Source organism: Cornus florida, unplaced genomic scaffold (genome assembly GCF_030987335.1).
Source record: "Cornus florida cultivar Cherokee Brave unplaced genomic scaffold, ASM3098733v1 CherokeeBrave_3.0.0_Hap2_Chr09, whole genome shotgun sequence".
Lineage (NCBI taxonomy): Eukaryota > Viridiplantae > Streptophyta > Magnoliopsida > Cornales > Cornaceae > Cornus > Cornus florida.
In genome coordinates, this window is record NW_026775579.1 from 19,746,364 (window position 1) to 19,770,522 (window position 24,159).

Consider the following 24,159-nt stretch of genomic DNA (forward strand, 5'->3'; position numbering starts at 1 on the left):
AATGCAGAATTTCACCACCAGTTGGTTTGGATCGATAATTCTTTGATCGATCGAAGATACGCTAGCAGCTAGCTATTTTATTCCCGCGAGCCCGAACTCTACCTACCACATGGTTGCGGGATTAGATATTTTAAAGGCTTATTTTCTGACTTATTCACTACTACAAAAGGCTTGTATTTAAAGGGAATTGAACCATTTTGAAAAATATCTTTGGTCTTCAATTTTTATTTTATTTTTACATTGTAATAGTTAGTTTTTCTCTCTAGAAAAGTTACAAATTAGAGTTAGAAGAAAAGAGAAGAGTGGAGGCACCAAGAATACATCTCAAGATCTACACACTCTCTATCTAGAATTCAACAAAGAAAAAGAGGAAGAAGATGGAGCCATGTTTGCGGCTTGCCCTTGAGGGTTCTAAGATCACACCCACCTCCTCCATGATTAGCTAGACTTCTCCTTGGGGCCTAGATGAGCCCCAAGTTTGTAATCTAAACATTTATCTCTTTCATACTTTTTAGAGAATAATATCTTGCGATTAGTGTTTTAGCCTTGTGACTTTAATGAATCTTGGGTTCTCCTTTGATTTCTATGGATTAATTCTTTCATTGATTTTCTACGTGATTACATATTATCTTACGTGTGATTATTTAGGAATTGATCTCTACACTAGTTTTTCTATATTAATTGCATATCTATGTGTAGTTGATTGAGAATCTAGTGATGGCTATACATGGTTTTCATTGAATGAATTTGTCAATTAATTTGATGGGTTATACTTATTCTTGATGGGTTGTTCTACAATTTAATTCATGCTTGTAGTTAGGTAAACAATCTATACCTGATTTGATATTCCATGACTTATTATTGCAAATTCCATGATTCTCTAGACTGATGTGTGTTATAATTATTACTTGTTTGATGGGTCATGCTTAGGATTGATGGGTTGTTTTACACTTAGTTTAATTGTTAGTTAGGTAGGCAATTCATACTTAAATTTGATGGTCCATACTTAATATTGCAATTGGTAGTTGCATTTTGTTCATAAGAAGGTTTTTCCCAAATTAGTTGAAAGTGTGTGGTTTGGTGAATGAGCTTGGTGGCAATTCTAATGCACCCCTAGACCTCACTTCTCATCTCTTAGATCCCTAACTCAACTTAGTTTATTTTAATTGCATTTTAATTAATTGAATTTTAGTGTAATCAAATAATTAACCCTCCTTTGCAATCATTTGATATATTAGAGTCAAAGTTAAATTCCAACATGTATAATCTCTTGGGACGATCCTTTCTCACTCATACTACATAGTATAGGTCTTAAACGGTTTATAAATTTAAAGTATGATACCCACTTGACACTAATTTCTAAACTCAAAGTGTTGTGCATTATTTTGTGTACACGCTCGGGTCGCATCATAATTTTGGCGTCGTTGCTGGGGATTAACGTTTTTGTTGGAATTAGACTAGACAATAGGGTTCATTTGATTGCTTCTATTTTTATTTTATTTTCAATTGCATATTCTTTTCTCATTCTTGAAATTAATTGTTCAATTAAGTACTTGACTACAAGGAAAGCAAACATTGAATCTTAAGGCAATCATTGGAGCTTAAAGCTATCATTAGAAATTGAAGTTACTTATGGAACTTTGTGAGCATTTCTTGAAAATCTCGCAGTTTAATTAATTCACTTCTTTGCATGCTTAAGATAGCCCTTATTGAAGCTAATTAGATTGTTTTATTTTTCTCCAAGCATCGGCCCGTGTGGAGGCCTTGTTTTTATTGCAATATTATCGGTCCATGTGGAGGCCAAAAATTTTTCTTGCATTTGGATTTTTTATGTGAATGGAGCCATTGTTTGATCTAAGTTTAGGGGGAATTACATCCCTTCACCTGATGCCCCTCCATCATGTTGAATTTGTAGACATTCTTGCTTAGGAATTGATACGATGTCATCCTAGGGTCTACTTGCCATGAAATTGCAGAATCTTCTTGAGTTTTAGGCTTGCGAATGCACATTGCATCATCTATGTACATCACAGCCTATGCTTGTCCTTTTGATTCCTTTTTTGCTCTAATGTTTTCAAAAGTGACTTTTCTGCCCTCTAAGCTAGCATTACATTGTTTTGCATACTTGAGATTACTTATTGTGACATAGTCCATTCTTGTCTAGTTAAAGCATGTTGAATGATATTATTGAAGCTTTCTTAAATCACTTATTGCACAAGTATGATCCTATTTGCCTATTTTCTGTTTTTACTTGATTCAGGCATGCTTTGTGTTTTCTTATCAGTTGCTTACCTTATCTTAAACCTATGCCCTAATTTTTATTTTTTGCTTTTACAGATGTAGCGGAGGTAGAAAAATCTAGCTAGAAAATGAGCTCCTAAAGCTCCTTAGCCTCCACCATCTCCTGAGGCAGAGTCTTCTTCATCTTCATCTTCTACAGCTACAATATCTGCATCAGTCCACTCAGAGCCATCTCTTATGGAAGCACAGGGTCCTATTATCGGAGCAATACCTTCTCTCTCTTACTCTGGTAGGAACTGGAGCCAGAGTTTAGATTCGACTGCGATCTATTTTCCGAGTTAGAGCAAACCAAGTGGTCTTATAATGAGCTCACCCGTAGGGGCATCGATGCTATCATGACACCGGCAGACACTGTAATCTATCCCTGGTTGGTTGCATTATTCTTCCAGCACCTCCGGTTGGATGAGGATGATCGACTAATGATGCATAAAACTATAGACGATCAAGATATTGACATTTCTATCCCTTCCATATCTGCTGCTTGCCGATGCTCCCACTTCTCTCCATTGGTCACTGACTCTGAGGATCCACTATATCCCAGCGTTCCACCTTATCCCTTTGGGATGACTATGGTTGCGACACTATCTCCACAGGCAGCCTTTAAAGGCAGTACATTTAGAGATCGGGTTGATATTGATCCCCGATATTGGTTTTTTGATTCTGTGTTGCACCTCAATGCCTTTCCTTCAGGCCATGGCACACAGAGCTGAGAGGGTATTCTCTAGGCTTTATACTGCTTAAGCCAAGGTTACTGGATTTCTGTTCCTGCTCTCATCTGGGAGATCATTCACTAGTTCTGGAAAAATCCAATCTTCACGCATAATTCTAGAGCTGATGCTTAGCCTTTACCATATGGCCACCTAATTACATAGTTGTTGATTGACCAGGGCTATCACTTTGACCCAAATGAGATTCTAAAGACTGATGCATAGAGAGCTAGGAGGGTATATGACATTGCAAAGTGGGCAAAGACTTATAATTCTTGCCTTAAGAATAGGAAGAATAGGGACAACAAAAGGAAGCGAGATCAGGAGAGAGCCGAGGAGGATGCAACTGTAGAAGAGGCAGCCGATGGATCACCTCTTAGACAGCGGCGATGCACTACTACTTCCGCATCTACTTCATAACCAAATGTACCTCTTGCATTCCAGTAGGCCGACCCCTCACATGTCCCTCCAACAAAGTAGATATCACAGGCCGATTCTCGATCCCGACATGCCAGTTCAAATTTTAGTTACAGATCTGATTTCATTTAGCTGCATATAAACTTCATTTCTTTCAAAGCTGACATGACTGGGCTACACGAGGATATTATGAGGCATCATGATGATTTGTGAGGAGGCATGATGATTTAGTTAGGCGATCTGATGACTTAAGGACAGACATTTTCAAGGCGAGGAGAGATATTGCCATATTATGGACATACCTTACGACTTCTCTCACTTAGCATAGCCGGGAGATGTCCAATATACTCCAGATCATTGCCGACATGATGGTACCAGATGTTATTCCTTGATTCCACCATTTTCTCTCTTTATTACTCATTATCTGCTCTGATACACTGGCATTTTGATACACTGCTATTATTGGGACATTTTTGCACTGTCTTAATATTTGCACTAGTATGGATACTCAGGAATTTTTTTTTTTTTTGCATTGCACTTGGTATACACTGGTGTTTGGATATTTGGTTTTGGATTTCTATGCATCTATGGATTTTTGGATTATGGTTTTGGATTTACTTGATATATATGGATTTTTGGATTTTGATATTGGTTTTGGATATTCTAAGCTTTATATTGCTATATGCCATGATTTTTTGCCAAGTTCTCAGTTTCACCTCTCATTTATGTCATTGATGCATATGCTTTAATAGTTCCTAGTGTGACCATTTTTCAAATAGGTTTTTGGAATCTAAGTTTGGGGGTGCGCCTTCCAATGCTAAGCTTCCGTTGCCGGGTCTTATTTGCTACACCTATTTGATATACTCTTTCCATTATCTCTTGCTTCTTTACATATTGAGGATAATGCACAAATTAAGTTTAAGGGTGTGTTAGCATATTTTACATGTCACACTTAGTTTTGAGCCATGATTTTGATCTTTTGAAGACCATGATACTTAGAATTTCAAAATTGCTTGACTTGAGAGTCCAATACTCTGTGGATGCTATTTAGGAGTAATTTTTTCGAAAGATTGATATCTTGTTTGCATTTGTGGTCCACATCATCCTGATTTTGTGATTATTTTAAGATTCACTCTAGGATTCTACACTAGCACATGCACACACTAGCATTCATTTGTGGGGTACATGCTTTGTTGACTATTGATTTAGTTATATCCTAATTGAGCTAATAGTGCATTGCAAGCTTTCATTCTTGACAAAGGTAGATAACAAACCCTTTTCACTAAGTAGCCGGGATTCTAGCCTCATCAAGTATTAAATTTCTCGCGCCGAAAGGTGGATGGCCCAAACTCTAGGTAAAAAAAATAATAATAAAAATAAAAAATAAAAAAAGGCAAATTTACAAAAAAAATAATTAAAAGTGAGGACTTTTCCCAAAAGGTGAGAAGTGGGAAATGATTAGATAGAGGTTGTTTTGATTTCTAACCTAATTGATTTGAGCTTGTAAGTCCTTAGGGGTGTTTTTACACCTAATGCCCTAAAGCCGTCCAGTTTGGGAGTCATTGACCTAACGCTTGACCTCATGAATCGTTGGAAAGCTTAACAGATCAACACATTGCACCATGCTTCCATCTTTGATCCTAAAAAAAAAAGAAAAAAAAATTGAGTGAAAAGAATAAGTGCACCTAGTTAAATAAATCTTTAATAAAAGGTTTATTCTTTGTCTTGATGATCGGTACTAGATTTGTGTACTAGCTTGAGGCCCGATGTGATCATTTCTTTGGTTGGCTTAGGTAGTAACATATTTGATGCCAGTTCAGTTAAAAAGGATTCTAGAGTTGTTTTGATTTGCATGATCATTGTCTTAATGTGTGGAGGACCATACTTGCTTGCTTGGTATTGAAATTTTGAGAGTTGTTTGGAAATGGTTGAAAAATTGCATACTTGAGGTAATTTTCTCCCAATACTTGTTTTGTACGTTGGTGCCTCTTTAGTGAGAAAGAGCTCAATGTTTATGGGTATCATTTCTGGAAACCCTCGCGAGACTTCACTCGTCCACTAGGGGCAACCTAGGGGTTTAAAAGGCTTATTGCATATGCTAAATGCAATCGTGTTCCCTACGAAAGTAGCGTTATTTTTTCATGGCTTTCTAGTTCATAGTTGCTTAGTTGTTTATTTCTTTCTTTTCTTTGTAGTTCATTGCTTGGGACTAGCAATATCTAAGTTTGGAGGTGTGATAAATGTTCAAATGTGATGCATTTTAACACCTAAGTTAGGGTATTTTAGTCCAATAATCTATCTTACTTTCATGTTTTAGTAATTATTTGTGTTTTTGTCTATTTCAGGTCAATAAGGTTCAAACAGGCTAAAAAGAGCCCTGTAGCTCAATTTTGGAGCTAAGGAGAAGACCCGAAAGAAGTCAGAAAAACTGCACTGTTGAGGCTTCGATCGATTAAAGTAAGTCACAATCGATCAAAGGAAGCTACAATCGATCGAAAAGAAGGCAGTGCCTGCTCAATGGATATGGTTTCCAGGTGTTAAAAATATCTTGCCATGTCAGGTTCGATCTATTAAAGCAGGTGTTGGATAGATCAAAGTGACTATTGGCAGTGTGCTGCCTATTTCCCAAGCGCTCCCGGACTCTACCAACTTTTGTAGCTGCGAGTTTTCACCAATCAAAAGCCTTATTTCTGACTTGTTGCCTACTCAAAGAGCATTGTATTTAAATTAAATGAACCAATTTGTAAAAAGTTCCGCTAGTTGATATTTTACCAAATATAGAAATAGTTTTTCTCTTTAGTATTAAGGTTTTGGGAGCGAAGTAAAGAGGAAGAAGATGGTACCAACCTAGAAGACAACCCTTGAGGGTTCCATGGCCACTATCATGAGTGGCTAAATCTTTCTTTTAAGGCTAGAGATAGCCCATAGGATTGCTTCCTAAACCTAGTATTTTGTAGATTTTTGGGGATTTTAGTTGTATTTGATGTTTTGATCATGAATAAATATAGATCATATGTTTTTACATGATTTGTATGAATTAATGCTTTCAATTGATCATTTAATTCTATCCATACGTCTATGTATGCTAAAATGAATGATCATGTGCTTAACACTAGGTTTTATGAGTTTGATGCATATCTATGTGTGTTCAAATTATAAATCTAGTGATGGTTAAGGCATGGTGCTTAATTAATTACTCTTGTGGATTGTTTGATAGATCATACTTATTTCTTAATGGATTGTGCTACCTCCTTTGTTTAATTAGTTTAATTTCTATGTCATTAGCATAGTTGTAGTGTAATTGCTTTAATTTTCTTGATAGGTAGACAATTCACTCTAGTCGTTTGATGATCCATGCTTATGAGTGCAAGTAGTACATTTCTCTAGATTTTTGTATGTGCATTAATTATGGTTTAATTGAATAGTTAATGGTTTTATTTGATAGGTTGTGCTACTCACTAGATTGATTAGACAATTTATGCTTGTTTCCCATCCATGCTTAGTTTTCAATTAATGATACACATACACATTTGATTTACAACATGAATTTCCCCTTAAATTTGCAATTGCTAATGTTTAGTGAAGTAAAGCTTAGCAGTGAACTCTAAGCACCAAGTCCTTTCTCTCATACTCTTTTCCCTAATTTCTAGATTGTTGTTAATTTGCATGATTTTAATTGAACTATTAGTGTAATTCAACCAATTAAATCCTGTTTAATCATTCGACCTACTAATCCAACATTGATTCCGGAATACCTTGCAAATCCCTTGGGACGATCCCTACTCGCTCTTGCTACGTTAGTAGTTAATAGTGGTAGTGGCTTTTATAAATTTAAACTTGACCACATTATCACATTTCATAATCACACAATTTTGGCATATGCAAGCAACCTTGTTGAGTTTTGGTGCCATTGTTGGGGATTAGCAACGTTGTATTTGGAATTAATTAGGAATTAGTACTCCTTTTATCCTTATTTTTACTTTGTTTCCTTATTGTGTTTATTCTTGATTGGCTAGGTACTTGGAGCCAAGAGAAGCGAAGCAAAGGGAGTTTCAAAGCAAGCTAAGCTTAGCAAAAAGCATAAAAAGCTAAAAATTAAAAAAAATTGAAAAGCAAAGCAAGGCAAAAAGCTTAAAAATCTTTTGAAGTTGCTTAAGGACCCTTTGTGAGCTATTCTAACTCCTCTTGCTTAGTTAAATCATCAGCCCACGTGGAGGTAATTTATTTTTTGCATTTGTTGAAAAGCATGGGAGCATGGGATCAATGTATGTGAAGGCTTTTTTTTTTCCATAATTGGTGTTGTATTGGGCTCAAAAAATCAACATTAATACAGGAGCACAGAGGGCATACCCTTAGAGAACTGAACTGAAAAGGCCTACAAGGAGAATGTGCTTTAATAAATAAGCCCATTTCTAGTATAAAAGCACTATACCAAAATAGAGATTACAAAATAACATCATTAAAATTAATTCTTTGAACATCACAAACTTCCAAGAAGGCAGTCCTTGCCACCACCTCAGAAGTTAAGTAATTGGAACCATGAAGTCGATTATTTCTTTCCCTCCAGATTTACCATAAGCTTGCAGCAAAAAGACTCTGCAACTGCTTTGAATTTTTATACAATGTGTTCATCCAATTACACAAGTCCCAAACTGTTACAATTTCCTGAAGCTTGCTGAGATCCCAGCCTAATATCACTCCCAACCATTTCCAATAACTTTGAGAAAACTGACAGGTAACAAAAACATGGTCTGTCAAATCCAAATTAGCTTGACATAAAGTACATCTAACAACCAAACATACCCTTCTTCATTGCAAATTACACATTGTAGGTAATTTATCCAACAACACTAGAACAGCTGTAGTGGACCATCTGGGCCAAGCCTTCCCCCAACACAATTTAAACCATTCCACCTCTGTATCAATATGTCTAACAACATTCCATGTAGATTTGAAAGAAAACTTCCCTTTATCCCACAACAAAATATCCTCCACACCTTTAATAACCACCCTCTGCAGAAACTGTTGGATCTCATTTTGCAGAATCTGAAAATTCCAATTTTCATTTAAAATAAGTGAGCTAACCTTAGCATCTATGTGAAGTTGCATACTTCTAACCACTCTATGGCCAAACACAACACCAAACAACTGTCTATTACACCAAGGATCCTTGAACAGATCAGTTTGTTGACCATTTCCAATTTGAAACTGAATATTATGCTGCATCATATCCCTAACAGCAACCATTGATTTTCATATAGGGGAGCTAGTCTATCGAGCAATAACATTCTAGTAATTAGCATTTGGAGCATACCTGAACTTAAACCAAGAGATCCACAATTTGTCTTCGCTATTTAAAAAAACCCAGGCTAACACATATCTAGCAAACATTTACAGATCAGAGAGCTTCCTAATCCCCAAACCCCCTTCAGCTTTTGGTTTGGTAACATTATCCGATTTGAGAAGATGCATCTTCTTCACATAGTCGGTACTTTCTCATAGAAAATCTCTACATTTCTTCTGAATTAGATTGATAGTTGCACTGGAATATCAACTATACTATACCAATATTGAAAAATGGGAGTAATCACAGTTCGAATCAGCTCCAATCTACTTGATAAAGAGAGAAGCTTGGTATTCCAACAAACAATCTTATTAGAAATTTTATCCAACAGGTCCTTACACAGACTTCTTTAAACCATGTGGACATAGAGGCAATCCAAGATATTTAATAGGAAAAACATCTTCTACACATTTCAGGACTTGTAACAACACTTATTTTCTTCTCATAGCTCTAGAGAAAAACACTCTACTCTTCCCTTGGTTAATTTGAAGCCTTGTAATATCTGTAAATCTTCTAAAAATACCTTCAAGGACAGTTGCATTATGGATTGAAGCTTCACAAGCTAAAATAAGGTCATCGGTAAAGAAAATATGGCTTATGGGATTCTGAAATTTTGTTACAGATTTCAACACCACCAGATCTTTTCTTTGAACAGCTTCATTCACCAGTGTAGAGAATATTTCAGAAACTAATGTGAATAACAAGGGAGATAATGGACATCCCTATCGTAATCCTCTCTTTGGATGGAAGAAACTTTCAGGTGAGCCATTCAACAAAATAGAGTGCCTTGAGGATTGAAAAATTGCTTCTAGTAATCTAATCCAACTCTCCCTAAAACCATACTTCTTTAGAACTGTCAATAAACCTTCCCAAGAAACTAAATCATAAGATTTCCTAATATTAATCTTTAAGGCTATAGCAGGATTTCTGGGCTTGTTAAAGTCCCTCACCAATTCATGAGCCATGATAACTGCCTCCTGGATTTTTCTTCCCTGCACAAAAGCACATTGCTCCAAACCAACCAACTTTGGTAAAACCACTGCCAATCTATTTGCCATAATTTTGGTAATAATCTTATAAACCAAGTTACAGAGTGCTATTAGCCTAAAATCTCCCAATTTAGCAGCATCCCCCACCTTTGGAATCAATGTAATGAAGGAACAACTAACCCTAATAGGCATATTCTTGAATTCAAATAAGTGTTGAACAGCTACAACAACATCTTTATCCACCACAGCCCAAAAAGTTTGGTAGAACCTAGTAGGAAAACCATCAGGACCAGGTATCTTGTCTAGATTGAAACTCATCACCACCTCCTTAACTTCATCATATGTAACTGGTCCTTCTAAAAGATCCCTATCAGTAGAATTTAAGATATGCCTAGGTGTTACATCACCCACAACTTCAGTAGTATGTATAGAGAGCAGTTCTTTGTAGTAGTCGACACACCAACCACTAATCACCTTTGGATCCCTTGAAACCTGCCATTCCTCATTCTCAATCTTGGTAATAATATTGAATTTTCTGTGTTGTTTTAGTTTTTGGTAAAAGTAAGATGTACATCTATCATTATCTCTTATCCAAGCAAGTCTAGTTTTTTGAGCCACCAAGATTTCTTGATCAACAAGAGCAGCATCATAATCTTCTCTAGCCTGTTGTTCTTCATCAAGTAACACATCAAAGGGATCCTTAAGAAGACAGTCCTAAACTGTTTCCGATCTTAGTATAGTCTTAATAATTTTATCACCCACATCTCCAAACACATTCTTATTCCATTCCTTAAGGGCTTTTTTCACATTTGGAAGTTTATGTAAAAGTCTGTGCATTGGTGAACCCTCTACAGCCATCTCCCAAGCTTGTTGAACCAAAGGTAAAACTTCACTCTTTACACACCACAGTTTAAGTATCTTGAATGGTTTTGGTCCCGAAGCAAAATTACTTGAAACATGAACCATTACTCCATAATGGTCTGAAGTTTTTGCCATAGTGTAAGAAAATTTTGTTCCAAGAAACTTATCCAACCTGATATCATTCAGAAAAACCCTATCAAGCTTCACATAAATCCATCTTCTCACCCTCTGCCTATTACACCAAGACTAATCCCCATTTGTAGGAGGTAATTCCAAAAGATTAGCACTTTGTAAGCATTCATTGAATTCATCCAAGGCTTTTTGAGGTACTCTCCCACCTCCTGTTTTATCTCCATGAAACCTTATAGCATTCCAGTCCCCTAAAGAAATCCAAGGACCTTGAACTATAGCAGCATATGAAGTGATATATTCCCATAACTTTAATCTATCCTTCCTCTGATTTGCAGCATAAATAGGTGTGCAATAAAAAACATCCCCAGTATGATGAACAGTAACTTTAAGAAGCATACATTGATCCTTACTATCCACCACAGTCACAGAAAACACAATAGGATTTCATCCTATCCAAATCCGACCCCCCATATGAGAATCATGATTCGAAATCCAACACCAATTATTCCTAATTTTATTGGAGATAAGGTCAAATTTATCAAATTTCACTCTAGTCTCTAAAAGACAAACCAGTTGAGAGGCATTATTCATGATCCATCCCCGTACCTCTCTCTATCTTCTAGGCTTATTTAAGCCTCTCACATTCCAAGCCCCAATCATTGAGAAGAGGATGTAGTATGGGGCAAGAGCCCCACTTGGCTTTTAGTTATCCTAGCTGAAACACCAATCCCAAGCTTCTTTGGTATCTTGCTTTTATCTTCCTTGTGTATCAACTTAGTTTCCCTATCAGAACTTAAAATAGTCTGATCATTGATAATAATCTTCTCATCTCTAGTAATTGTAGTATCTCTATTATTGATCATTGTAGTATCCTGCATCTTATCTTGTTTCTCAAATGAATCAACTCTAGCAACAAAAGAATCAATATCTAATCCCACTGGAGAATATATCTCAACATCACTTGCAATCTCATCTATAACCACCTCTTCAGTTCATTGCACCTCAACTATATCTATATTCTCTAGACTCTTTGAGGGAATCACCACTAACTCCTCTACCTGAGGTATGGTTTGACCCACCTCCACCATTTCCACACTGTCTTCTTTTCCAGATAGAGTAGCAAAAGAATTCGAAACCTGCACAGATTCAAAGGACGTTGACGCCTGTGCTCTTGCTGGTATTTCATCAAGTACTTCATCCACAACAAAAAGTTTGCCCTTGTTCTTCACAACCCACTTATCTACACCCTTTTTAGGCTTTGTCTAAAAAACCTTTAGAGGGCATCTGTCCTCTAAATGATCAACTTTGTTACATAATCCACATAGCTTTGGTTTCCATTCATATTCCAGATCAATAGAGCAATCATAGCCGTGGATATCTACCACCATTGACTCAGGTAATACCTCTTTGACCCCCAATTCCACCATGACTCGGACATAATCACCCTTATCTCTATATAAATCTGGATCATCCATATAGATAGGTTTCAAGAAGTTTGAACAGACCTTGGACACCGATTCTTCATTATGGCAGTGTACAGGGAGATTTTGTATTCGTAGCCAAACCAGAACTGAATCCAAAACTTCATTAAAGAGATTGACATTCTTATCCCATTGTTTAATTATAATCGGCCTGCTTTCAAACGTATGAATCCTCGATAACATTTGTATGACCTCTTATTCAGAATCAAAACGAACAATAAAAAAGTTATCTTTTAAGTAAACAACTGTCACCTTCTTGGCCATCGTTTTTCAACAAAACCATTAAATCGATGGTAATAAGGCCTTTTCCCCCATCACATAACCGATCACCAAATTTCTCCAGTAGGAAATCTCCTTTGCAACATCTTTTTCTATGATAGACACCTTGGTGCCTCGGCTGGCACTATGATATGTGAGATTTGTAAAAGATTTTGAAGAAGTAGAAGAAAAAAGATTATGCCATGACGTGGGAGACGTCTGAATAGGCGAAAAAGAAGAAGAGAGCTTTGGGTTAGACAGAGAAGTAGAGTTAGGTTTAGAAAGAGAGAGAGAGACTGGATTAGGGTTAGGAGACTGGCCTTGAGATCTTGCCGGCTTAGAGGAGGGAGAATCCCCTTCCATTATGCACCCCCCTTCGAACCCTAGCTGCTAAATCACCCAGTAGGGTTTTGCGCTTCCAATCACTCCATTTATATTAAAATATGTATATGAAGGCTTGTTGTTGATTGATTTGTTGTGGAGAAGAAGTGTTTGCTATTTGTTATTTGTTGAGTTGTTATTTATGCATGCATGGTCGGAGATCTCTAAATCGCCCTCTTGTCCTATTGAATTTTAATCTTGAATCAATTGTACATAATCCAAGGGGAAGGGGTAATTCAAGTGAATCCATTTCATCAATGGATGACCATATTAAGGACCATGTAGAAGACCTTGGTCATATAGACCAACAAGCCATTCTCCACCCTAATGTGAATCAACAACATAATAATATACAAGTTCCATTAGGCATGCCTAGACCTTTTGTTCCACAACCATAAGGCCAAGTTCCAATTGGAATGCCTAGGCCATTCTTTGTGCATCTCCACCTCTCGTCGTTCAAGCAAATCATAGGGCTTATGTAGAGCCACCAATTGTGAATCCTCCCATCGCTTTAAGAGATCACTATGTGCCTAATGAGTATAATGCACCAATATGCATTTAACTTCCTCCATTTAGAGCGCATCATTATGAAATCAGAGCCACAAACCATTCAAATGCTTCCCAATTATTTTGGGCTACCTAATGAAGAACCATATAAGTATTTGGATAAATTTCTTGAAGTTTGTTCCAGCTTCAAATACACAGACATGCCAGAAGAAGTTTTAATGTTAAAACTTTTTCCCTTCACCCTAAAAGATAAGGCAAAATATTAGTTCAACAATTTGAGACCTCTTTCTATAACTTCTTGGGCAGAAATGCAACAAGAGTTCTTGAGAAAGTATTATCCCGTGTCCAAAACCAATGCCATGAGAACTTCAATTCATGAATTTTCATAAAGGGATGGGGAAATGTTGCATGAGGCATGGGAAAGGTTGAATGATTTGCTTAGGAAATGTCCACATCACGACATTCCTCCACACGGTCAATGTGACCAAGGTTCTCCACATGGTCCTCATTGATGTCTTCCATTGATGAAATGGATTGACTAGAATTACCCCTTCCCTTAGAGTTATGAACAATGGATTCAAGATTCAAATTAAGTGGGACAAGAGTAGGATTTAACGACTTACGACCATGCATGCACAAACAAAACAAAAACAAGCAACAAATAAGTAGCAATTATTTCTCCTCCACAACAAATCAACAATCCTCCACATACAATGATCCCATGCTCCCATGCTTTGAACAATATGCAAGAACAATAAAATTGCCTCCACGCGGGCTCACGATCTATCTAAGAAAATAAAGACTTGCCTCCACGCGGACTCATGATTTAACTAAAGATAAAGTTTAGAGAAGCTCACAAAAGGTCCTTAAGCAACTTCAAATGATTTTTCAATTTTTTTCTTTGCCTTACTTTGCTTTGCAATTTTTTTTAATTTTTGAGCTTTTTATACTCTTGCTTAGCTTTGCTTGGCTTGCTTGCTTCTTTGCTTTTCAATTTCCTTTTGCTTCACCCTATTAACTCAATTCACCTAGCCAATGAAGAACAAACACAATAAGTAACCAAAATAAAATAAAATAAAATAAAACAAGTTCAAAGAGTACTAATTCCTAATTAATTTCTAAATACAATAGTGCAAATCCCCGGCAACGGCACCAAAACTTGGTGTGTGCCATACCAATGTACCAAATTACATGAAAAAGTGGAGTGTAGTGTGGCCAAGTTTAAATTTAGAAAATACTACCACTTCCAACTAAAATATAGCTAGAGTGAGTCGGGATTGTCCCAAGGGAAAGGAGGTGTATTTGTGGTTGAAAATTAATGTTGGATTAGTAGGTCGAATGATCAAAAATGATTGGTGATTGTTTAATTAAACTACAATGTAATTAAAATTAATGCAAGTAAAAAGCAATCTAGAAAATAGGGAAAAGATATAGGAGAAGGGTCTTGGGGCTTAGAGTCACCACTAAGCTTCACTTCATCAAACACTAGTAAATATACATTAATGGGGAAATTTAAATTGTAACTTGTGTGCGTGTGACATCAATTGAAACTAAGCATGGATGACAAATAAGTATAGATTGTCTAACCAATTTTAATGAAAAGCACAACCTATCAAATGAGACCAATATCCATTCAATTAAACCACAGTTAATGCACACACAAATATCTAGAGACATGCACTCTTTGTATTCACAAGTATAGAACATCAAGAAACAAGAATGCATTGTTCACCTACCTAAGAAATTAAAGCAATTACACTACAACTAGGCTAGAGACATGAAATTAAACTAATTAAACTAGAGATGTGATACAATCCATCAAGAAACAAGTGTGAACCATCAAATAAATCACAAAAGTGTTCCATTAAGCACCATGCCTTGACCATCACTAGATTAACATCATCAACACACATTGATGATGAGCGCTGAAAAGTGCGCATTTAAACCCCTTAAGCTTGAGTATTCTAGGACCTTTATCTATCTTACTTTCCCATTTTAGACTAATTTTATATTATTGCCCTTTTTAGGTGCTTATCCCCAAAATAAGTCAATTCAGCCAAATTAGAGCATAAAAGAAGCAATCTCAAGCTGAATGGAAGAATAGAACAAAGTGGTGGAAATCAGCAATCTTCGATCGATCAGGAATTCTTTCGATCAATCTCACATTGATCGATCTCACCTCACCAAGATGGATCAGATCCCTTATCCTTATACTCAAAAAATTTCTATCTTCGATCAATCCAACTTTTTTCAGATCGATCGAACTTCCTTGATTTCATCCCTACCTACCACTTTTATCTTTTTCCCAAAATATCCCAAAAATATCTCAGATTTGTCTTATTCTAAAAAGGTACCGCCAAGGATTGATCGATCTGGCCTAAATTCGATAGATCTGGCCACAGTTCGATCGATCTCATTTGAACTCGATTGAATCTCATCTGAACTCAATCGATCGAACCTCCTCAAGTCCGAATTAAAACAGAGTCCAGCTCATTAAAAGATGGCTCGTGGTGCAATCATTAAAAGGGACCCTAGTGCACGAGACCTGACCATTGGGTGTAACACTTAAGTTGTCTATAAAAGGATTTTAAGCCATTTTTACATCATAACTTCATATCTTGTAATGACCCGGTCATTTTCATTCCTTTCCTTTTCTCAGAATTTTATGGATATTTTTTTTCCGTTGATCTTTTCCTTTCTGAGTTCAGTTTCTCACCACATTATGTCATCTTGAGTGCTCGGGGATGGTTTTCGAGACTCTTTTCCTTAGATTGATGACTTCCTTTGAGGACCGAGTCATTTTCACATTTCCACTTTTGTGACACTATTTACTTTCTTCCTTTTCTCAGTTGTCACTTTGTTGGCATAACCTCACTTTTCGTGTTTGGATTTGATTCCGGTTTTGCATGCATCCACGATATTTAAATTCCATGCTATGTGCATTTTCACTTTTGTAGAAAAGCATGCTAAGTGCTTACTTTTCTTGTAAAGGGTATAGACGCATAACCTTTTTGTAATTTTTCTAACTTTTGGAGTTTTTGCGTAATTACTGTAAAGTAATTATTTTTCGTCTTAGGGATCATTTTGCAATTTAATTTGGAAGATATTTTCAAAAAGAACCTTTTTACAATTTTCGAAAAAGTGTGACAAGTGTCACACTCTCATTGGTCCACTTGTTGACATTTGTGTGGAGACACTTTGAGGCCTTGGATGATGACACATGGAGGGTGAAGATTTAACCACTTGTTGGCCTAGGATTGGTGCACTTGTTAGCTTAGATGGTTGACAAGTGTAGGCTCACAATTTGATCTTGCATTAATGTGTGTGTGAGAGGTAGTGTAAGAGCACATAGTGAGTGGCGGATCTCTATCCCCTCCACTCACATTTCATCTTCATTATTTTCCATTTCCTCCCTCTCTTGTAAAGAAAACCCTAGCCTCCATGGATGGAGCCTAAAGCCTTAAGCTTTGACCTTGATTTTTGAAAGCCTTCCATTGATTTCCAAGCTTGAACTTGGGAATACATTTTGTTCCCCTCATCTTCCTCTTCATACTAGAAGGGTTTGCCATTTTGTGTTGATTTTGCCTTGGATTCTAGAAAGACACTTTTCTAGTGAGGTAGGGGGTGTTATCATTTATCTTCCAAGTAATTTAATTGTTCTTATAGTGATATCCAAGTTATATGCATGTCTTGTATTGAAATAAGAAATAAATGACTAATGGTAACTTGTATGAAATTCACTTTAGACTTGATAAATGGCATGACCATGACTTGATCCTTGTTGTGTATTAATTTGGCATGATTTAAATGAACTTTTAAATCTAGAGGATTAATTGATTTATGTTGATTTAAATTCAAATTAATCATACCATGCTTGTAATTCATTTGTGACTTGATATAAAGCATGGCCATGAATTACTACATGTCATATATTAAATTGGAATCATTTGGATAATTCTTGAAATCTAGAGAAATTACCTAGTTAGCCTACTTAATTTCTACCATGTTAAACTAATGATTTAGTCATGTAATCCATGATGGCTCTTGTTAGCCTGTTTGAACTTTATTAACCTAAAATAGGCAAAAACACAAATAAGTATTTAAGACATGAAAGTAAGATAGATGAATAGACTAAAATACCCTACCTTAGGTGCTAAAATGCGTCACATTTGAGCACTTATCATCTAGGACTTAGTTCAGATCATTAGGGACCTTATCATAGACGAACGGAAACTTTGGAAGTCACCAGAGAGGTGGAAGGCAATGCATAACAGGGAGAGAGCCTACTCCCTCTTGGAGGGAGGCGGCTCCCATTGAGAAAAGGCAGCTCCCCTTAAAAGGGAGCTGGCTCAAGGTTGAAGGGAGGCGGCTCACTTACAAAGGGAGCCGGCTCTATGAGGGAAGGAGGTAGCTCTCTTCCTGAATTTCTTTTTTTTTTTTAATGGTTTTTACGGGTTTTTGGCCACTGTATTTGGGATTTGAGGTTCTGGATTTAATTAGGAACTTCTATAAGGGATTTAAATATTTTAATAGGGCAAGTTATCATTCCATAGTGCATAATAAACTCTATAATGCTAGGAATCTTAACAATATGAAGTTTTAAATAAATTTACATATGTTGTTTGATATGGATTATTTAAATTGCTTATCTTTACGTTAGCAATTTTCTATGTATGATTATATAGTTTTTAATCATGTATCAGTGGCATAATATGATCATGTTATTTTACATATTTTTATTATGCTTGCTTAAATTTATTATTGGTTTCGTTAATTATTGGATTTGTGGATTATATGCACCGATATGGGTCGATGGCATATTAGGAACGGATTAGCTCAAAACGCTAAGTCCTACCTATTCTGGAATAAGGGAATGGATTAACTATAATGTTAAGTCCTACTTATAATTCGTGTCAAGTCAACGAATAGTTGAATGACGTTACCTTGGTTTTGGATGGATGTTTATATATATGCTTATGGTACCACGATATGAGCTTCAGTCTCAGGATCGATGGTTAGGGAGCGTATATGCAGTGGGATGCATAACTGCCTATGATGGTTGTGGTGTACCCTGTTAGGTCTAAGTACTTATATCCACTTCAGGTGCGTTTTGCATGTTGCCTACTAGTCAAGTTGAGACCGCCTTGTAGTCCATTGATAGTCCCTTAGTGTGTGTATATATATATATGGACTATATAGTTATTGTTGAGTTGTCTAAGATGTACATGCGTATCGGGTCTCTGTTTGGATTGTAGCAGAGTAGAACTTGCTCGTGGGCCTAACCCACTATTATTTTTCAGGTGTTCGACAGTTCCAGGCTTAGAGCTTGTTTGTTCCAAACAGAGACAGTCACTCACTCTTCTAACAGCGTAGGACTATTCTTTATGTTTTGGTTTTGGTTTTTCTTTCAGTTCAGTTATTTATTTCCAGTTGGGATATTATTAGGAGTCCACTAGATGGATTCCCGAGTTGTAATATTATTGAAGGTTTTGGAATTATTGCTTTATTTAATTAGTAATTCAAGGATTATTATTTAGATTCTTTTCAGCTTAATTATTTATTCTAAATTTCTTTTTGTACTAAATGCTTTTTTATATACTTAATTGTTTGGTATCCCTCGGATCAGTGCTCGGACTTGATCACCCATGGCTCTAGAATCGAGGGGTATCACAACAAATGCGGAAGCGATATTTTAAAAATGGATAAGTTTAGCCCTAGGGGCAAAATGATCATTTTCAAAATGATTTAGGTGAAACCGAGCACACCGTTGGATAGACGACGAAAAATTAATAAAGTTAGACTAAAAAATCACTTGATTTGGAGTCCGGACGAAAAAGAAAAAGCAAAACAAAAAAAATAAAAAAAAACGGTGTCAACACGGCCAAGAGCGCACCCAAGGCAGCCCCACGCTCGCTGCGAGCACATGTTGTGCACTCAGCACTGCTGCTGCTGACAGCAGCATGCCTCATTTTTGCTGAATTTCCAGAACTGAGAGCTAATTTGGACCCCTAAATGAATTTTTTGGAAAAACTTAAAGAAGAAACCTCCCTTAAAATCATGTTTTCTAGCTTTCCATGTCAAAAGAAAATTTTATTTTTGATGTGAAATCCCCAAAATGCCCCTCTGCTCAGTTTTACATAAAACTTAAAAAATGCAATTTTACTTCAAGTGTTTATTTGGTCAAATATGAAGTTGTGTGCTAAAACGATTGTGCATGCAAATATAATAAGTAAATTAAAGTGCGCGAGAAAGGTCCACGGCCCCCAAATATGCCTAATGCAAAATACGACCTATCAAATCTCAAATTTTGCCTAAAATGACTTTTAAAAGAAAAACTTGAAAGCCACAAACATAGATGTATTCAAAAGACCGTTTGGCCCTTGGCCACACTTCATGCATATATATAAGAAGACCCAAAGGATGTGCTTATGCACTCTTTACACATCCCGTAATGAAAATGACATGTTAAAGCATCATATTTCTTCATTTTTCTATAATTAAACATGAAACCAAAGTACTTAAAAGAAACAATTTAAAAGTAAATGGCCCTTGGCCTCTTTACATACATGTCAAATAAATTTCAAAGAGTGTATTCAAGTACACTTTACATAACACCAGGCAAAAACGGCATATTAAACCTAGCTAAGCATTACAACTTTATACGTAAAACTTAAACATATTAACACTTGCATGTGAGCAAAAATATATTAGAAGTACTCCAAATTAACAAAACAACCTAGGAATGTTGTACGTCCCGAAACCACGTCTTCTTGCCTGAAACAAATCGCATTCAGCAGGGATGAGTAACTTACATTACTCGTAGGAAATATACATGCATATAACCTAAGTTTTACAAGTTTCGCAAGTTGATATAAATCAATCAATGTGGTTCATTCCACCTAACGTCTATGTCCGAAATGAGACTAAGGGATCATCCTAAGCTATATTAGGACAATTCAATGCAAATTACAATATCAATGCAATTTAAACAACATTGGAACTTCCAATACAACGCAATAAAATATAACTTCTTAAAGTTATCAACTTGAAACTTAAAATGCGAAAACAATTAAAGTGGTTCATGCCACCTAATGTCTATGTTCAAAAGGGAAGGTAAAGGATACCCTAAAGTTACAAATGAACATGTTATAAACTGTTCACCAAAATTGAAATCAACAAATTACAACGTAAAAAAGGAATGCCAAAGTATAAGAAAAACGGACGAAATCAACACAAAGTATGCACTTGTACAAATAACTACCACATAACTAGTAGAATGGCAAGATATACAACAAGGCATAGTTAACTTGTAATTGAAAGCAAATCAACGTAAAGTATATAACACATCAAGAGTTACCAAATAGTTTGCACATAAACTCCACTATGATACAACTCACACATGTACTCCATGATGCAGTGTGACGAAAGACAAATGTCGGAATCAAATCCCAAACACGAAAACAAATTAGTGCACTTCTGCACCCCACTAGCCAAGTGTATTGCAAGACTTTCAACCCACTGGACGTGATGTCCACTTTTTTCAATATTCGGATGGCATCCATCCTTCAAACTCATTATGTATGTCATGCATATATAGGTTAAAATCAAATGCGTGTTTGTGAACTAAATGGTGACCACAATGCTCCTAAAGCCCTAGTGGCACATACACAACATAATTTATACATAAACACTACATATCTACAAGTTATAATATAAATCTCTAAGTTACAATACAAGTCAACTTATGAAATACATTAATCAAATTATGAAGCAAGTTTCAAGTCCTCATTACAAAATATATGATCAAATCATTAATACAATAAAATGGAAATTAATTAAATAAAATAATTAATTTCTTTAGATTTCAAATCTCATCTAAATAATCCCTAATTAATATATATCAAAGATCATAGTATGATCATTACATATATCAAGTCAAATATTTATTTAAATGAATGAAACACTTAAATAAAAATTAATTAAAATAATTAATTAATTTTTATAGAATTTAAATCAACTTCAAATATCTTCAAATAATTATATGTCAAAGATTGTATCATGATTACTACATATATCAACTCAAAAACTTAATTACATCATTGGAACAATTAAATAGAATTTAATTAAATTAAAATAATTAAATCTCTAGATCTTAAAACAACTCTAAATAATTTAAATCAAATGAACATATAAATAAAAATTAATTAAATTAATTAATTAATTTCTCTAAATTTCAAAACAACTCTAAATGATATCAAATTAACACAAGTTATAGATGAAGTTATAGCCTTTAACAATATCATGCTTTAGCTTAATTTCATACAAGGTACTACTATCAACAATTTTTATAATTAAGTTAAAGACATGCATACAAATTATATTAAGCTACAAAAGCATTTAAAACACTAAAATTATAAATATATATCATCCCCTGCCTCACAAGAGGATTGCTCCTCTTGAATCCAAAGGAAGCAAAGGAATTCCAAGGAATCCTTCAAGGATTTTGTAGAGGAATGTGAGGGGAACTTTTTGTATTCCAAGCTTTTAGATCTAAGGTAAGTGGAAGAAGACCAAAACCAAGGTTTTAAGCCTAGGTCAAGCTTTCCTTCAATGGTGTGGCTAAAAGGTTTTGTTAGGAAGAAGCTTTAGTTAGTGGGAAAAAAATGTATTTCTCCACTACCTAAGCTTGTTGGCCCAACACAGACACACATACACTACCTCTCTCACACACACAAAATGTAAGACAAATTTGTTGGCCCATCCATGCCTACAGTGCACCTATCCGAGGTCAACAAGTGGGTGAATCCTCACCTTCACATGTCATCATCCAAGGCTTCCAAGTGTGAACCAATGAAATACCTACAAGTGGACCGATGAGAGTGTGACATTTGTCACACTTTTTCAAAAATTGCAAAAAGGTCCTTTTCCAAAATATCTTCCAAATTAAATTGTAAAATGGTCCCTAAGACAAAAATTAATTACAAAATTTAATTACACAAAAGTCTAAAAAATTAATAATATTTCCGAAAAAACTATGCATCCATGCCCTTTACGAAAAAGTAAGCAATTAGCATATTTTTCTACAAAAATAAAAATACACATATCATGAAAATTAAATATCATGGATGCACGCAAAGCCGAGACCAAATCCGAACACAAAAAGTGAGGTTACGCGAAGGGAAATGACCAATAAATAAATAATAATAATATTTCACGAAAAAGAAAATAGTCAAAAAAGGAGAAAATGATTGGGTCATTACATTCAGAATTTAAAAAACAACTCCATAGTCACCTAACATGTGTCGATTACAAAATTCTCCAAACCATATTTAAAAATAATAGTTCAAGAAAATTTTTTCATCTTTAGCCTAAATCTCACAATTAATTTGAACACTTTTCTCCAAGAGAAGTTTATCATTCTCCACAAATTAAGCACTATTATCACAATATTTGATTTCTTTCTTGAATTGAGATGAATACGAAGAAATCATAATTTCATCAAATATTTCGAATATAACTTCTTTGAAGGTGGAATTTATAAACATACATGATATTGTTAACTCACCAACTTCAACTTTTGCCTCTTCTTTTACACTTTCTTTCTTTTTATCTTCTCTTTTCACTTTATTCTCCTCCACTTTTTCAATATCTTCTTCAACACCTTTCTTTACCACTTCCTCATTCACCATTTCAAGTTGTTCTTCAAATTTGCCAACTTCATTTGCATTGTACGCCTCTTTATTTTCCACAAACTTATCATCCAGATTTTTATAATCAATACTCTATGTGTAGTGATTCACATCTATGATTGGAAGTGATGGTCCCAAACATCTTCCAAACACAACTCGGAGTTTTGGACTCTCCAAAATACTCTTAGATTTTTTGATATATTGCCTTTTGCAACACTACCAATGCCTTTTCTTCTTTCTTTTCACGAAACTTGTTGGACATGTCATTCTTTGGCTCTTTAACAACAGCATCCCATAAATCATATGCTTTGAGGGATGAAATCACGATGATCTTCATTCTTTTATAATTACAGATCATCAGCTTCTCACTAAGAAAATGCATTTTCTTCCTTTCATGATTATCAAGGAGAAACATGTTCTTTTTAAAATGTTGAACCTTCTAGAATCAATTTCGCTCTAATGTGTTCAAGCCTTTAGGATCATTATTCAGAAAAAAAATAATAATAATAATAATAATAATAATAATAATAATAAATTAAAAAAAATTAGAAAAGCCTTCAGGATCATTCAGACTTTGATACCACTTTATTTGTTTTTGCCCTGATACTACTTTGTTGGATATAAGTGGCTTAAATATACACATAAGACTTAACAATTTTTAGAAAAAGAAGTGGATGGAGAAAATATTTTGTTTCACTTATACTATTCCATCTTATTCACTTATAATATTTGCTAGAGTACATAATTGCTGACCTTATTGGAGTTGATAACCATTATACAACGGCTTTTTATGAAATTTCAGTCCTTTTTGGGCTGTAGGCCTTGATGTTGAGTTGATCTTGTATAGGCTTTGGCCCTATTTGTGTGCTCGTGTACTTTGGCTTTTGGGTTTCTAAACAATTTTTTGTTCTAACTATCTGCCCTTTTGGGCCTCTACAGTTATACCATAAATATTATACTACAATTCACCTTCCCAAAAAATAAAAATAAAAAACCTTATATTACAATCTTAATATGAGTACTGTTATTTGGCCCCCACAAAGAAAAAAAAACGCCTCCTTGTCGACTCCAATTGGCTGCTTAGGTGCGAAT

At 35.3% G+C, this 24,159-nt stretch overlaps 1 pseudogene; it reads right to left on the reverse strand.

The window, feature by feature from the left end:
* Positions 1–13,742: 13,742 nt before the first annotated feature.
* Positions 13,743–13,841, reverse strand: LOC132275749 (small nucleolar RNA R71; annotated as a pseudogene).
* Positions 13,842–24,159: the final 10,318 nt, after the last annotated feature.